The 15,005-nt window shown below is 36.2% G+C and overlaps 2 long non-coding RNA genes across 2 annotated transcripts in view; one reads left to right on the top strand and one right to left on the bottom strand.

Annotated features, from left to right (window-relative positions):
* The window catches only part of LOC150106363 (uncharacterized), a 334,416-nt gene that overhangs the window by 114,996 nt on the left and 204,415 nt on the right, over positions 1–15,005 (bottom strand). Inside the window, exon 4 of the long non-coding RNA XR_016548303.1 lies at positions 9,012–9,061. This is a non-coding gene — a long non-coding RNA (uncharacterized LOC150106363). The remainder of the gene's footprint in view (positions 1–9,011; positions 9,062–15,005) is intronic.
* The window catches only part of LOC150106364 (uncharacterized), a 260,534-nt gene that overhangs the window by 233,653 nt on the left and 11,876 nt on the right, over positions 1–15,005 (top strand). The window lies entirely within an intron of this gene.

Genomic DNA, 15,005 nt, shown 5'->3' with positions numbered 1-15,005 from the left:
GGCCTCCATGGCGAGGACTGGTGTGTCACATCACCGAGCACCTGAGTGACCACATAGCATCTGTTGATGTCTAATACATGAATGAAATGCATTTCGATGTTCTCTTTTCTAGAGTTGCAAAGTGTGTGTGTGTGGAAATGTTAAACAAATACCGAAGAACAGGAATGAATTTTTATATTGCATCTCAAATGAGGGAATTGGACAGGACATCTTCTGAGAACAGCAACTTCTTGCTTTTCTTTGTATCTCGACTCGTAACGTCACGTTAATATATGTGAGATATAAACCCCAGAGCAAATTTAACCTCGCAGTGCGTGAGATCGCAAATGCTGAGTATAAAAGCCAGTCATAATAAAAAAAAATGAATAGATAGGAGTCATTGAAAAATAATGTCTCAAACAAGGCGTCCAAAGGTTTCCAAGCTTCCTGGACTACTCACAGTTATGATGAATACAAACCATAAAAACTTCCATGCCGGCTCGATCGTCGCCCGGAATAACAAGGATCACGTCGCTTGTTTAGGTGGAGGGCAAGCTTCGAAAAATATGTTACAGTCCCCTATTCAACACTACCTCAAGATATGTTCCCTAAACATAGAAGGGATATCTAAATCCAAAGCTGAATTCATCGTAAAATAGCCAAAGATAAAGCAATTGACGTCTTGACTCTCCAGGAAACCCATGTGCCTGACACAGCCTTCAGTAGACTAAAGATCCTAGGACTCATTCTCGTGTCTTATAACTGCCACCTCAAGCATAGCCTAGCAACCTATATCCGGCCTGGTCTCAAGGATATAACCCAAAGTGGTCCTGATACAGAATACTCCATAGGTATTAAAGTTCAAGATATCACCATATACTATGTCTATGAACCTCCATCGCAATCCTGGCCTGATCAGATGGATCGACCTTCTATCTATGTTGGTGACTTCAGTTCCCATCACACCATGTGGGGCTATTCCTCTAACAACCGGGATGGTAATAATCTAGCTACCGGGATGGATACATATAACTTGTATTTGAATTATGATGCCAAGCAAGACGGCACTCTTTACTCAGCCAGATGGAACAGAACCTACACCCCAGATCTGTGCATAGTCACTAAAGACTCCGAGGACCACCCTCTACTATCAACCAGAACCATCCTTCACAGATTCCCTAATAGTCAACATCGTCCTACATTAATAGAGATAGGAACATCAATCCCAGTCATCAGCGGAACACCAATCGTTAGATGGAATCTCCGCAGGTCCAACTGGACTGCATTTCAGAAACAAATCGAGCAAACCATTAGAGAAATTCCACCCACTCCAAATTGCTATCATAGATTTGTTAAACTACCCAAATCTGCAGCAAAAGTCTCTATCCCATGTTGGAGTAGAGAAAGTGAGGACTCCTAGACAAATATGGGGAATCTGAAGATCCAACTATTGCTAAGGAGCTCATATCAACCCTGGATAAAAAACAAAAGAAAGATGAATCTCATCCATCGATGAACTCGATTTCGTCACATCTAGTCGGAGAAGCTGGTCACTTCTGAGAAAATTAGGTGGAGCAGAGCCAACTACTACACACAAAACAACAGAGATAACTCCTGATCAAATGGCTAACCATTTATTGAAAACCTCCTAGCTCTACCAGGAAAATTGCTGTACAAGCTTCCACCAGACAAATCCTGAGGATGGAACCCGAGTTTCCTGAACTTGTACACCCAGTATCTCGGGAAGAGGTACAAATAGCCTTAAAACTTACCAAGAATGGCAAAGCTGCAAGAGTGAATGGTATACTCCCTGAGTTCCTAAAACATGTTGGTCTACATGGCTGGCTGCCCTTTTCTCAGAAATCATCATGACTGGTAAACTACCAAAGCTGTGGCGGAAGCTAAAATAATTGCCGTGCCCAAACCAGGGAAATATACAAATGATGTGAAAAACCTGCGACCTATCTCCTTGCTTTGAACCACCTTTAAGCTCTTTGAAAAATTCTCCTTAAAAGAATTTCACCAGTCCCAACTGAACAAGCTGGCTTCAGGCCAGGCCAGGAAGAAGTTGCTGTGACCAGCTCCTGGAAACTCAAATTGAAGCAGGCTTCCAGAAGAAACTTAAATCTGGAGCCACTTTTATTGACCTGACATCTGCTTATGACACTGTCTGGATCAGGGGCCCCCTCCTAAAAGTAGGAAATATTATAAAGTGTAAAAAAACTTTACAACTTTTTGATTCTATTCTCTCCACCAGAAAGATCCTGGTCCATATTGGCGGAAAAAAGAGCAGGCCCAGATTTCGTCACAACGGTCTTCTTCAAGGCTCTGTGTTATCCCCTATACTTTTTAATATCTACGTGTATGATCTACCTCATACCAGATCAAGCAAGTATATGTATGCAGATGACCTAGCGATCTTACATCAATCAACCTCCTTTACCAACCTAGAATCAACCTTGAATACAGCCCTGGAAGAGTATTTCAATCAGTGGTACTTGAAGCCAAATCCAACGTAAACAGTGTCCTCAGTATTCCACCTGCAATGCAGGTGGAATACTGAGGACACTGTTTTCGTCTGGAATACAATTCAGAGACGAATCGACAACTCAACCTTTTTTTCTGTGGAAAAATGGTAGAACACGAGCCTCACCCAAAATACCTTGGGGGTGAGCCTGGACAGACGCCTAACTTAAAAGCCACATCATCAACCTCTCCAATAAAATTAAAACCAGAAATAATATCGTTTCAAGGCTTACTGGAACAACCTGGGGTTGTGGTGCAGAAGTCCTAAGGTCGTCTGCACTAGCCCTCGCATCCTCTGCAGCAGAATATTGTGCTCCTGTCTGGGAAAGAAGTACACACTCTATCATTATAAACACCAAGCTAAACTCTACCATGCGCACAATTAGTGGGATAGTGAGAAGCATCCCTCTCTCCTGGCTGCCTGTTCTATCTGACATTGCTCCACCACACATACGGAGAAGACAAGCCTCGATTAAAGAATTTAATAAAGCAGTGAGCAACCCACTCCTGCCCCTACATCAGACCCTCATAAACCCACTTAGTCTACGCCTCAAATCTAGAAAGCCTCTCTGATCCATGGATGAACTCTCTTCAGCTCCGCTGCCATCAATATCTGACATATGGAGAGAACACTGGTCCAACAATCTACCAACAAACGGCTTTCTGGTGGAAAATCCCTGTGCTCTGCAGCCTGGTTTTGATCTTCCTAGGAAGATTTGGTCATCAATAAACAGGATCAGGACTAGTCAGGGCAGATGCGGCTACCTTCCACATAAATGGGGGGCTGGCAGATCACCCTTATTGTGATTGTTCTCCCGTTGCTCAGACGATTACTCATATTGTGTACGACTGCCCACCAATTCAACGGTGGTGGCCTATAGGACATCCACAAAGTGACGGATGAGGCCTTGAATTGGCTTTTCAGCCTGGACCTTGAACTGTAATTGATGTGGCGGTGGTTATGGAGGAAACAGAAGATCACAGTTCCGTCTCACCACGAAGACGTTATTCTCGTAGTCACTCTCATAGTATCAACAGAACTCCTCCTCATGTTAGATGGTGCAATGTGAAATGGGCCTCCTCTAATGGATCAAGTTTTCTCACACAAGACACAACTGCTCTCTAATTAAACTTCGGATACAGCTACATTTATGTTGTGAAGTGTTGTGAGAACATGCAGCCTTGTCATACATGTTACAGTAGGACGATAATTTCCCCTGGCGCGATTATGACAAGTTACTTATGCTTTATTAAAAAAAAGGAAAGACAGAAAGCTGGTTGTGCCTTTTATGTTAGGATTTTCATCATTTGTTGCTGAAAATTGTGATCGTACTTTTCACTTACCAGTTTCATGTAGCCATAAGCATAAATAAATTGAAAAATAATGTTGTCGTAAACAGACTAATTTGATTTTCCCTTTCAGCTGTTTCCGACCGTAGGCGACTCCGTAGGCATTGCCCACAAGGCATTCCTGGTGAGGTTTTTTACAAGGTAGTTCACCATTGCTTCCCCCCCCCATTTTTTTCCGGGCTCATGACCGACATATGGGTGGGACGTATTCATGACTGTCATCCATGTGTGTTCACGGGGCATGTTTCCCTGTTCTGGGGAACGAAAAATCCGAGTTTTCGGGTGAAAAAACCCTACCTCGGTATGAGACCGACTAACTCACCTTTAATCGAAAGAGACCAGAAAAAGTGACGTGAGGAACTGACGGGAATCGAACCCGTGTCTTTCCAACCAAAGGGCTTCGTTTATACTGACTGAGCTACGCAGGCTCGTAAATAAATAAATAACATTAAGATGAATCACAAATGTAATAAGTTGAATAACCACAATCTTCGATATTTTACCAACAAAAAAAAAAATCATCAAATGAAAATGTGCCTCACATACTTTAAACGCAGATGCAACAGCTCATTTATTTTGGAACTATTCAACGTTTTAGGTCTATATTTTGAACATATTGCAACCATGAGTAGTCTGTTCATATGACAAGCGATGTCAGAATTAAGATCACTATAATTGTGATATCCTAGTCATAAAAAGCTTTTTGATTGAAGATTTTCTTATTTAGAAATATAAACCTTAAAATATTCAGATACTTTTATAATCGGGATTTAAGCCTGTCAAAGTATGAATTAGGCATCTCACGAGTAGAATGATTGGAAATTTCAATACGCGTTAATAATACGTAACGTTTCTTTGCATATTTGATATTAAACGCCTACTGAAAGGTTGGGAAATCAGTAGAGGGACTCTTCATGTTACAAGAGAGCAATCAAAGATGTCAGGGGTGGTCTGAAGATTTGCTATATCAGCAAAATATTTTCTCTGTCACAAATTATATAATACACCCGGGAGAAAAATATTGAAGCTCATCTGCTTAAGGGTTAAAAGGCTTAAATTAGCAGCCCTAAAACCAGGAAATCATTTATATGGGAGTATAATAATTCTCTTTGACGTGACGGAGTTCTAACGTAACAATCCTTTGAATCAGAACTGTCATTTGGGTAGGTAGCAATCGTATTACCTGGTGTGAACCAGGAAAATCAATCTAACATTTTGAATGTAATGTCGCAAGAAATAAGACATTTCCTAAAACGTATCGCTGCAAACACCATCCATTCCTACTCCTCCAATGATGTAATCTCAGCTAAGAAGCGGTGACGAATCATAGCCATTAGCTCGTAAAAACTCCTCAGTATTCTTATTTATCCTTTGGTTGTTTAAATCCTGTTATGTGTATTTGTTTCAGAGAGGAAATGAAGACTAACTTGCGCATTGCAACACCTTATGCAATCCCTGTATTATCGGAAGAGAGTTCCGATCAACATAATCCATCTTTGAATGATTTACCGATATTTTAAACTTTATTTTAAAGTTTAAAAGTCAGTTTGCAAAGTACATTTGAAACTAAATTTTATTCCTTCATAATTATGAGGATGTAACGAAAGAATCGACCATCATTTTAGAGAAACTCAAACTCCCATACGAAAACTCAGTCGACTTTCTCGTAACACTTGTTATAAATGTTATGATGCGCATTATAAAAGAAACACTCATTGCTTTAAATTACTTTTTGGTGTGTAGAAATTACAACGTTTGTCTCTTTTCCAGACTAGGATATTTGGTGTATTCCATTATAGGACTACGCATCTCATTAAAGTGAAAAAAGAAGCAAACTAGAAGCAGGAAATTATTCAGACGAACAGCGTTTCGTTGGTGTATGTTTTAAACAAACATTCGTATATTAAGTAAAATTAGAAAAATTATAATTGGACGTTACGCTAATTTCTTGCATCCGGACCAGACGTTTATTTTTTATCATTAGAGAAACAAGAGTTCGTTTTATTTACCTAACACGTAACAGTTTAATCTCATCTTATCATCCCGTCCTCTTACAATCATTTTAAGTGATCTATATACACCGGCTTTCGTTTTATTTTAATTAATTGAAATATCAGTTTAAATGAAAATGGATTGCAAGAGTTAGTTCCCTTATATTCTGATCCGATTATCGTCAGGCAAACATATGCATGACACTTATTGAGTTTAAATGAACTAATAGGAAAGAATAAAATATCGTCCAGTAATAATGATAATAATAAAACTAAGCCTTAAATTCGTACACTTTATTTAGATTACGTTTTCATCCTGCAAAAAAAAGCACATGTGTACATTTTTGCAGGAAAATGTTTCTGTATATTTTACTGGAACTTAGATGCATATCTGATCATTTTCAAATGTGTAATTAATTACAAAAACATTAAAATTGTAAGGATGAATGAACAAATATCCATTCTTTTAGACCACAAACAATTAGTTTGGATAGCTTTATACAATTCTTAACGTTGGAATAAGTTGACTTCTCCTGAACTACTTAAAAAGCCGCCTAACTCTCAAAAGAGCCTATGCATCTGCCTTTCACTACTTCGTTTTGATTATATATTCCACTCGGCTGACAGAAATATTTTTGAATTCAAATTAGCCAGAGGAGGAGGACTTTAAACCACTGTTAAATCAGCTCAGCTCTTAACGAAAAGAACAAACAAACACACTTCAGAGTTAATGAGTTTTAGCTTACTCCGAAGTAATTTAACTGCGGTGGTTTTGATGAGAATTAAGGCTATGCGCAATATAATTTTTAGATGGTAAACGATTACTGGAAGCCTGAATGTAAAAAAAATATTGCGGAACAGGACTCGTCCCTAATTATCTAAAGCTCAGCCTACCTCCGGTATTAATCGTTGTATTATAGGTTACCGATCCTATTGTTTATTGACGTAGTTGGAAATGATATTTTCGACTAAGTCTGTTTTGAAAATTATTGCAGTGTTTATATCGAAGATAATTATCCTCTTTTTTTATTAATGAAGATAAAGAAGCATTTAATACTATAAGAGCGCTTGGCTGTTGTTATCAGACATTCCATTTTTCCTAATGCAAATCGAGAATATCTGCACTGATCAAAGTTATACGAAAAGAAGTATTTTAATTAAAACTTCAAATTCCTTGAGTGGAAAATAAAATGCAATTAAACTTATATTTATCGATGCGTATTTGCCTTTTAAAAGACCATTTATTGCACATTCTAGTTCTCTGCTTACCATTGTAGGGTTCAGTTAAGTTTTCCCTTCTTTCAAAAGATACAAAGCCAAAAGTATAATTTTTCTTCCATTTTCCACATCTCGAGATTTGCAAGACAATAACGATTGATCGTATGTAGGATATATTCATTCAAAATCAGGAAGCACGCGCTCGCAGATGTGGCACCTTTTATTCTTTACGTAAACATTACTTAAACCACCGTTGGGAAAAGAATCACCGTTTGCTAAGAAAACAGAGGTGGAAGTAACGGTACTTTTAAGTGTTTTCAGTGATGCGTTGATACAACAAAGACAGACTTAAGATTTAATCATTTCGACAGCTTTTACTTATTAAAAAATGAACTATGAAGGAATAATACCTGAACATCTTGTGCATATAGGAAACGGAAGCTATGAATGTATTCATTTTTTCTAAGGTGACATTTTTATTCAACTGCAACACAATGTTTAGATACCATCAATGATATCTAAGGTATTCTATAATATCTTAAAATTCAAACCAATTTGTCTTAGAAAAAAAAAAAATTCTGAAGTTGAACCTGTTTAAAAGAGACCACCAACCTGCTTCCTGGATGCTTGATCTATATAACTGAGTTCGCGGTTTACTATTCCCGTAATCCTCCCACTATATTAAATGTGTCGTAGATTTTAAACATTTTTGTTGGCATAATTTTCACAAAAACATTAAACTTAAGTTGCACTATTCTGCGACATTGCTAGATTCAACACGTCTGATACACACAATAAGCTCCTTTGGCTTACTACCCTCGCGGGAATGTTCTCTTTCAACTATTTTTATTAATTGCTGAAGAAACAGCTAAAGCTATGATAAATAAATGAATTCCCCAAAAATGGAGAAAAACTATATGCTTATTCTAGATGATATCTAAATTTTTCTGAGCTGATGGTGTCAAATCTGCGTATTTTAAACAGATTAGACGTAATTAGGCAACCAGACATTTTTCCATTGAAATTGATGCTGATTAAGCTAAGGCAATGAGACGCATTTATGATCACAAACTTTCACTTACTAGAAATAATAAATACGCCAAAGATGTCAACCTTTCAACCTCCTTAATTTAAGGGTTTTCTTGGTATTTTAACAGTAAAGATGAACCCTAAGAAGATAGCGAACGTAATAACAGTAGCAATCATCGTCGTTTTGAGGAATGGCAGATTCTTACGTTAATCATGACTAGACTAATTATAAACTGAGAATAAATATCCACAAAAGAAAATGAAATAGTGACATTACGTATGGCAGAATTCATCATCAGTTAACCATTTTATCCACATAAATCAAGGTGAATTAAATAGAAGCATATGCAGGTAATTATCATAATTCTACACTTAGAGCTTCCAATCTACCATGTGAGTTTCACTACAAGTTAATTATTTTTACGTCGGGACATTTGATTCCTTGCAGACGATATCGCAATCTAACTAAAAACATTCGTCTAGAATATAGGGATGATTATTGCAGTCGCGCCCTAGGATTGTGTGTCGCTTGCGAAGGCTGAGACATATAATTCTAAACTGACACTTTGGTGGCAAATTTTCGTTACAAAATAGTTTGAAATAAATTATAAAGAATACATTTTAATACATGACTTTGGTGATATAATATTTTGGTAGTTCATAATAACTTCCTAACTTAAAATATGAAAAACTTTCGGACCATCCTTCTTTAAATTTTAGTTCTTTGTGGATATGTACCTCACAGTTTTCACTCCGTGTTTAGGGGCTATCGTCGATTGATTTTATCGTTTATATATTTCACTAATTTCGATATAAAGATCGTGTAATTATAAGTACAATTTAAAACTTCTCCCTGTAATCAAATTACTTCAAAGCTATGACAATTTTATTTTGTTAAACAACAAAACTGAGACTGACCTTTAAGTTTCTTCATTCCACATTCTGAACAGATGACTTTCCTTTAAAATCTGTAATAAGAACATCAGGAGTCTTTCAACCTCGTATGAATTATTGTTCTGTATTTATGCAAAGAATATTAAATACCTTTTATGTCACATGATCTCAATAAATAATAGGAAAATAACACCAGACAATTAAAAGATGATTAAAAGTAAAGAAAGATCTAGAATGCAAATTTTCTCCGAAATCTAAAACGATAAATGGCATACGTCATTATCGGTTAGTATCTGAATTAAGTGCTCTGGTTATATTTTAATAAGTATGACATTTTAGGATAAGTGAATCGTTTATGTGTCGTCCATCATTAGGGTAATTAAAATTACCGATATTAAACCATTCTGAGGGAAAAAACGTATATCGGATGCAGTCGATTACTTTTGATTGTGGAATTTGATAGGCGACTGGAATTCAAATGAGAATTAACTCCCATTAAATTACCTCTGAATTTTAAATCTTCATATACTTAGAAAATGCTTTCCAATATTTGTTGTTTTACAAGCAATTTTAGGTATCCCATTCAACATTTAAGGTAAAACATTCAGAAACTATCATACTTGTGGTTTGTTGAAAAAATACTCTCAAGTTAAGAGTACAGTTCCTCTTGCAAAGAAATATTTTGCAGGAGGAACAATTACGTTTTGAATTATCCTATGTTTCGATGATACATCATTTTCAATCATTCATTTTTTGCTCAGTCAACCTACTTTAAAAAGGAATCTAAAATCGAATTTATGACGAATAACTCGGTAATAGTAAAAATAGTTATGCTCAATCTATTACATTCAGATAAATCCTACTATTAATCGCATAACTACTGCTATTATAACAACAACAGATATCTTATCCTCTGTTTTGTAGCCTCATCAACAAGTATTTGAGCTCGTAAAAAATTGTAGTTAAAAACAGACATATCATTTGTCTCCCAAACGTTTAGCATGCTATCCCAGACAAACCAGATTCAATTTTGTCCTCTTAACCAATACGTCATCTGCAGTGTGATTGAAAATGTGATTCCGATGTTGGGAAGCAACGAATTCATTCTCTTGGGTACTCGAAGTGAAACTACATTGGTTAAAACAATCTTTATAAAACGGATAATCACTAGAAACTTTTAAAAAAAGTTAAGATGTTTAAGTCATTGGAGATATGGGTAAGGATCAATTTAACAGAAAGCGTTTGTTAAAATAACGACTTTCTACATTGGTATCCACCCTTTCAATCTCTCACTCAAATTCCACTTTTCTATAAAATCCAACAATTGCCATTAATGTGCGCAGTTTTTTTATTGGATTCTTATCTATGACTGAGAAACTAGAACATCAAAAAGAAAGATCTACTTGCTTCCCGATTGACCTAATAAAAGATTGTTCTCTCGGCTGTGTATTCACCATCATTAGCGAAGTACTGTAAAACTATCCACTGTTGCTCTTCACTACTTCAAAGTTTAGTCTAGGCCTTTCGGAAAACGATAAAAGTCCTTTTAAATTTCTGCAACAGCCAGCTCTTCTTGGTGATGAGAGTATGTGGTTGAAATACCACAACGGAAATTATTTAAAGAATTAGAGCAACAAAGAAGTCGCTTCAAGTGAAGGGGTACTTAGTGCTAACAGTATATTAGTGATTGCTATACACAGAATTGCTGAAAAGATGAAAGGTTGGGGGGGGGGGGGATTGCAATGATCAGAGTAACTACACGTATTTAATCTTTATAACCCAAAGGTCAAGAGATTATTCAGTTCTTTTTCAGGAAAAACCTAAATTAACCCCCCCCCCCGGTAAGCTTTAACCTCCCAGTTCAATGGTGTCTGTCGGCAGTGCGTGCTACTTCGTGAAGAACGAAGAAAACAGGAGGTAAGACATCGTTGCTTTACAACCCAATATTGCCACTGGGAAAATTAGAAGAATACGAGGCCTTTAAAATGTCACTACTGTTAATAAAGAAAAGCTATTATATATTTATTTGTTTCAAGACTCCTCCCAAGTGGAAAAGTAATATAAAGGAACTATATAGATTCCTCTTATCATGCATGATATTATTTTAAGAATTTGTTTGGAAGTTTCTCTTGGTTCTTGGGGCTCTCAATTGAGGGAAGGAAATGATACTTTTTTGCCATGTCCAATTAACGTCACCCTCCCCATTATGCATTCTTTGATATCGTTTCGAAATCGGAAAGTCCATCTTCCTAATATTGAAAGTTTATTTTTCACTTGGTTAGAGTATCATAAAATTAGTTTAATCCTTTATCCAAGTGTGAGCAAACAAAGTTTGCGCCTGAAAATATCTTCAGGACTGAATATGGTGTTGTACTACCTTACTGGGGTCAGGTAGTACAACACCGGGAAACTCGTAGCAAAGGTGGACCAAGCTGACAACACTCCTGTCCCAGTATCTCCCATAATGCAAAACACATCTCCTTGCGGATGTGTATAATGTTATGCATTAAGGGATTGGCCACTACCCAGACTAGTTTCGACCTTTATTGAGGTCTCTTCAGTGGGAGCCAGGCCCAGAGGTGGAGATACCAGGCAGAAGCAATAGCGAGGTCATCTTTACCTTTATCCAAGTGTGAGCAAACTTTGTTTGTTTACACTTGGATAAAGGATTAAGCTAAATTTATTATACTCTAACCAAGTGAAAAATAAACTTTCAACATATTTCTCTAAATCCAGAGTAATTTAATAAAAAAAAGGTGGCACACCTTTTGGCAACTCCTATAGGTAAAGATGATCTCGCTATTGCTTCTGCCTGGTATCTCCATCTCTGGGCCTGGCTCCCACTGAAGAGACCTCAATAAAGGTCAAAACTAGTCTGAGTAGTAGCCCTTCCCTTAATGCATAATATTATACATATCCGCAAGGAGATGTGTTTTGCATTATGGGAGATACTGGGACAGGAGTGTTGTCAGCTTGGTCCACCTTTGCTACGAGTTGCCCGGTGTTGTACTACCTGACCCCAGTAAGGTAGTACAACACCATATTCAGTCCTGAAGATATTTTCAGGCGCAAACATTGTTTGCTCACACTTGGATAAAGGATTAAACTAAATTTATTATACTAATGTTGTTCAGAAGGGGGTTCTCCGGGATTTTTTTACAACGTTAAATTCTTGAAAACAGTAAAAACATTTTGGTTTTAAATTCTAATGAATGCAGTTTTAATCCCATTTTTCATTCCTCCACCCCGATATAAGTAATACGTAATTGTTTTCATCAATATTATTTAAATCGCCTTCTGTTATTCATGTTAAGTGATCATATTGAAAGTGTCCGCAAAACGTTCTTAGTTCTGCTCTTAATTTCTATTAAATTTTAAAAATATCCTACTACGTCAGATACATGTAATTCCGGTAAGTTTTTTCGCTTGTTGACAAAAAATCATATTCATGCTTTTATCTTTTACGAGCAAATGTTTGCAAGTCATTCCACTGCACAATTTAGACAATGAAACTTGTCTCTGCACTGATCCCTCTGTAATACATAGCAATATGCACATCCAAAAGGGGGATGCACTGTTCATTACGGAATATATGTGAAATCGTCTGGCTCCATATAAAGATAGTCATGAAGATATTTCAGATGCAAATGTTTGTTTACTCACGCTTGGATAAAGAAGATAAAACAAGATTTTTTTTTATCAGGTAGTTTTTCAATCTTTTAATATAATGAAGCCTTAAGCATCCAAAACTTAGTTTCAAAGTATTCTTTTAATTTAATAGAGATTATTAAAAGCACATTTCTCCTATCTGACCTTCACTGATTACTGTACTTAAGATAATGAGGAGTCTTCATAGCTATTGCATCAATAGTACAAAGTTCAGCATTCTATTTCGTCGTAGAATTATTGTTCTGTTAATTATTGATAAGTTACCGTATGAGTCCGGTAACTTATCAGTTAAAATAGCCATACAAAAAGGTTCTTCGCATCCTAGACAGAATGCGAAAATAAAAATGCAGGATTGCGATATCAAATCTTTTCATTGATTCGATACTCATTCCTAAGATGGAAATAAAATTCATTAATTTCTTGTAACAAATTTTCTAGAACTGACAGTTTTGAAAGCAGTTATAAAATGTACTTGCGTTAAAAATCGCGCAATATTAGCTTGTAGCTCTACCAATGTAAGGTAACGAAATTGTACCTTTTATAATTTATTTTTGCAGTCATACCAGTTAGTTGTCAACATGTAAAATACCCTACAGAATTTCTGTTTGCCCAAAGGTAGTGTTTGTAAACATCTTGTGATATGCAAGATTCCATCTACCTCCGATCAAGCCTACATTGGATAGACTGGAAGTTGCTTTGATATCTGTAAAAAAGGACACTGTGGCGACGTTTCCTCAGTACATAATGAAATGCATTAGTTCGACGCCTTACCTGGAAGACTAAAGTTTCTAAGAATTCCTCTGAAACGATACGATCTCAAGGCACCTTGAAGAAATTAAAGCCTCATATTTGGAATTTTCATACATGTTAATTTACGTAAACATGTCACACTTAACAATGAACGCTTAACTCCTGATATGTGAAATGACACGCGTGGCTAATAAAGTTATTATTAATGTTATATGGTTGAATACAACTGATTTTAAAAGTGTTCTAATTTTGTTGTGTATTCACTAGTCGTTTTTCTTCTTGATGACGCTCTTTGTATTCGAGAGGCCACACCAAAGTAAGTGAAAGACTAGAATTAGCAAGTATCAGCCATGAACTGAAGTATTTTCATTCTTAATAAGATTCTCAAATGAACGTGTAAAAACCGTTGAATTTAAATGTGCTAAATAAAATCTGACCAAGCAAGAGTAACACGGCGAAATTAAGAGCTTCGCCGCAAAAAATAAATAAATAACAACATGATAGAAAGCAGATACTTCCTTTTTCAAACAAATGATTTACGTCAAGGTGTGCGTATGGAGAAAAGTGACAATTACATTTTGGGGATATTTAAAGAGTAACAAAAGAGTATTTATGGAAAATATTTCTTTCTTCTTCGCCGTCTGTCCTGCTGGAGCAGGCTTATATCCTTTATTATGAGATGACAGCTTGGGAAAAGCTCTGTATAATATTTTTAATAATTTTACAGAACCAAAAGAGAAATAGACCAGGAGGTACGTCAACAGCTCCTTTTCATCCGCCACTAGCGAAGGAAAGCCGTCCATTTTAAAGATAGCTTGCTCTCGTTTCATGATGCTAGTAAACGTTGCAGATGGTAAAATTAAGAGTCAGTAACTCCGTCTAGTGCCGCTCAGCAATAAAAGGAGAAATGCGATTAATCATCATTTGCACGCTACGCCTTGTAAAACAACTTTTACACAACAAACAAAAACTTCCTTGTGTGTAAAGCTGTTATCAAAAACATTAATGACTAGCTGTAGGACTATTTTTCTAGCGAATGAGGGTCTTCTTTCTTTCCATGCACCCTAAAATTTCCGAGTAATGACAAGAAAGAAAATTCTGTGACGAATGTTAGGTCAAATTAATTAGTATTCCCATGGGAAAATGATAATTATGTGACACAAAAGCTATTCCTACCAGTAGTTTTTATACCCGACAAACATTTAATTAACGTTTAAACTTATAAAGTCCAATAATATGGCGACGAAAGAACAGAAGTTACTGGTTTAATGCGGTTTGATTAATTACGTACATTAATAAAAATAAAACAATTTATTATAGTCATTGCATACAATTGATATTTTTTAAAAATTTCAAGATAATAATGGCAAGTTTAAGATCTGTTGGTTTTCGATCTTTATGCTGCAGCGCCCCCTTTCTTTTGCTCAAATAATTCTCATAATAAATATTTAATTGTTATCGATTTACGATGTGTTTTTCAAGCCAAGGATGTATGTTCCCAAAACTAAGTCTAAGGATGATTCCACCAATTTCGAAATATTCCACTTCAGTCATCTAATGAAAGCGATCGCAAAGAAATCTGAAATACCAGCTGATATT

Source organism: Typopeltis vanoorti, chromosome 5 (assembly GCF_054136105.1).
Source record: "Typopeltis vanoorti isolate ZY-2024b chromosome 5, IOZ_Tvanoo_1.0, whole genome shotgun sequence".
Lineage (NCBI taxonomy): Eukaryota > Metazoa > Arthropoda > Arachnida > Uropygi > Thelyphonidae > Typopeltis > Typopeltis vanoorti.
The sequence above is the reverse complement of the archived record's forward strand: the minus strand, read 5'-3'. Positions and strand labels throughout refer to the sequence as shown.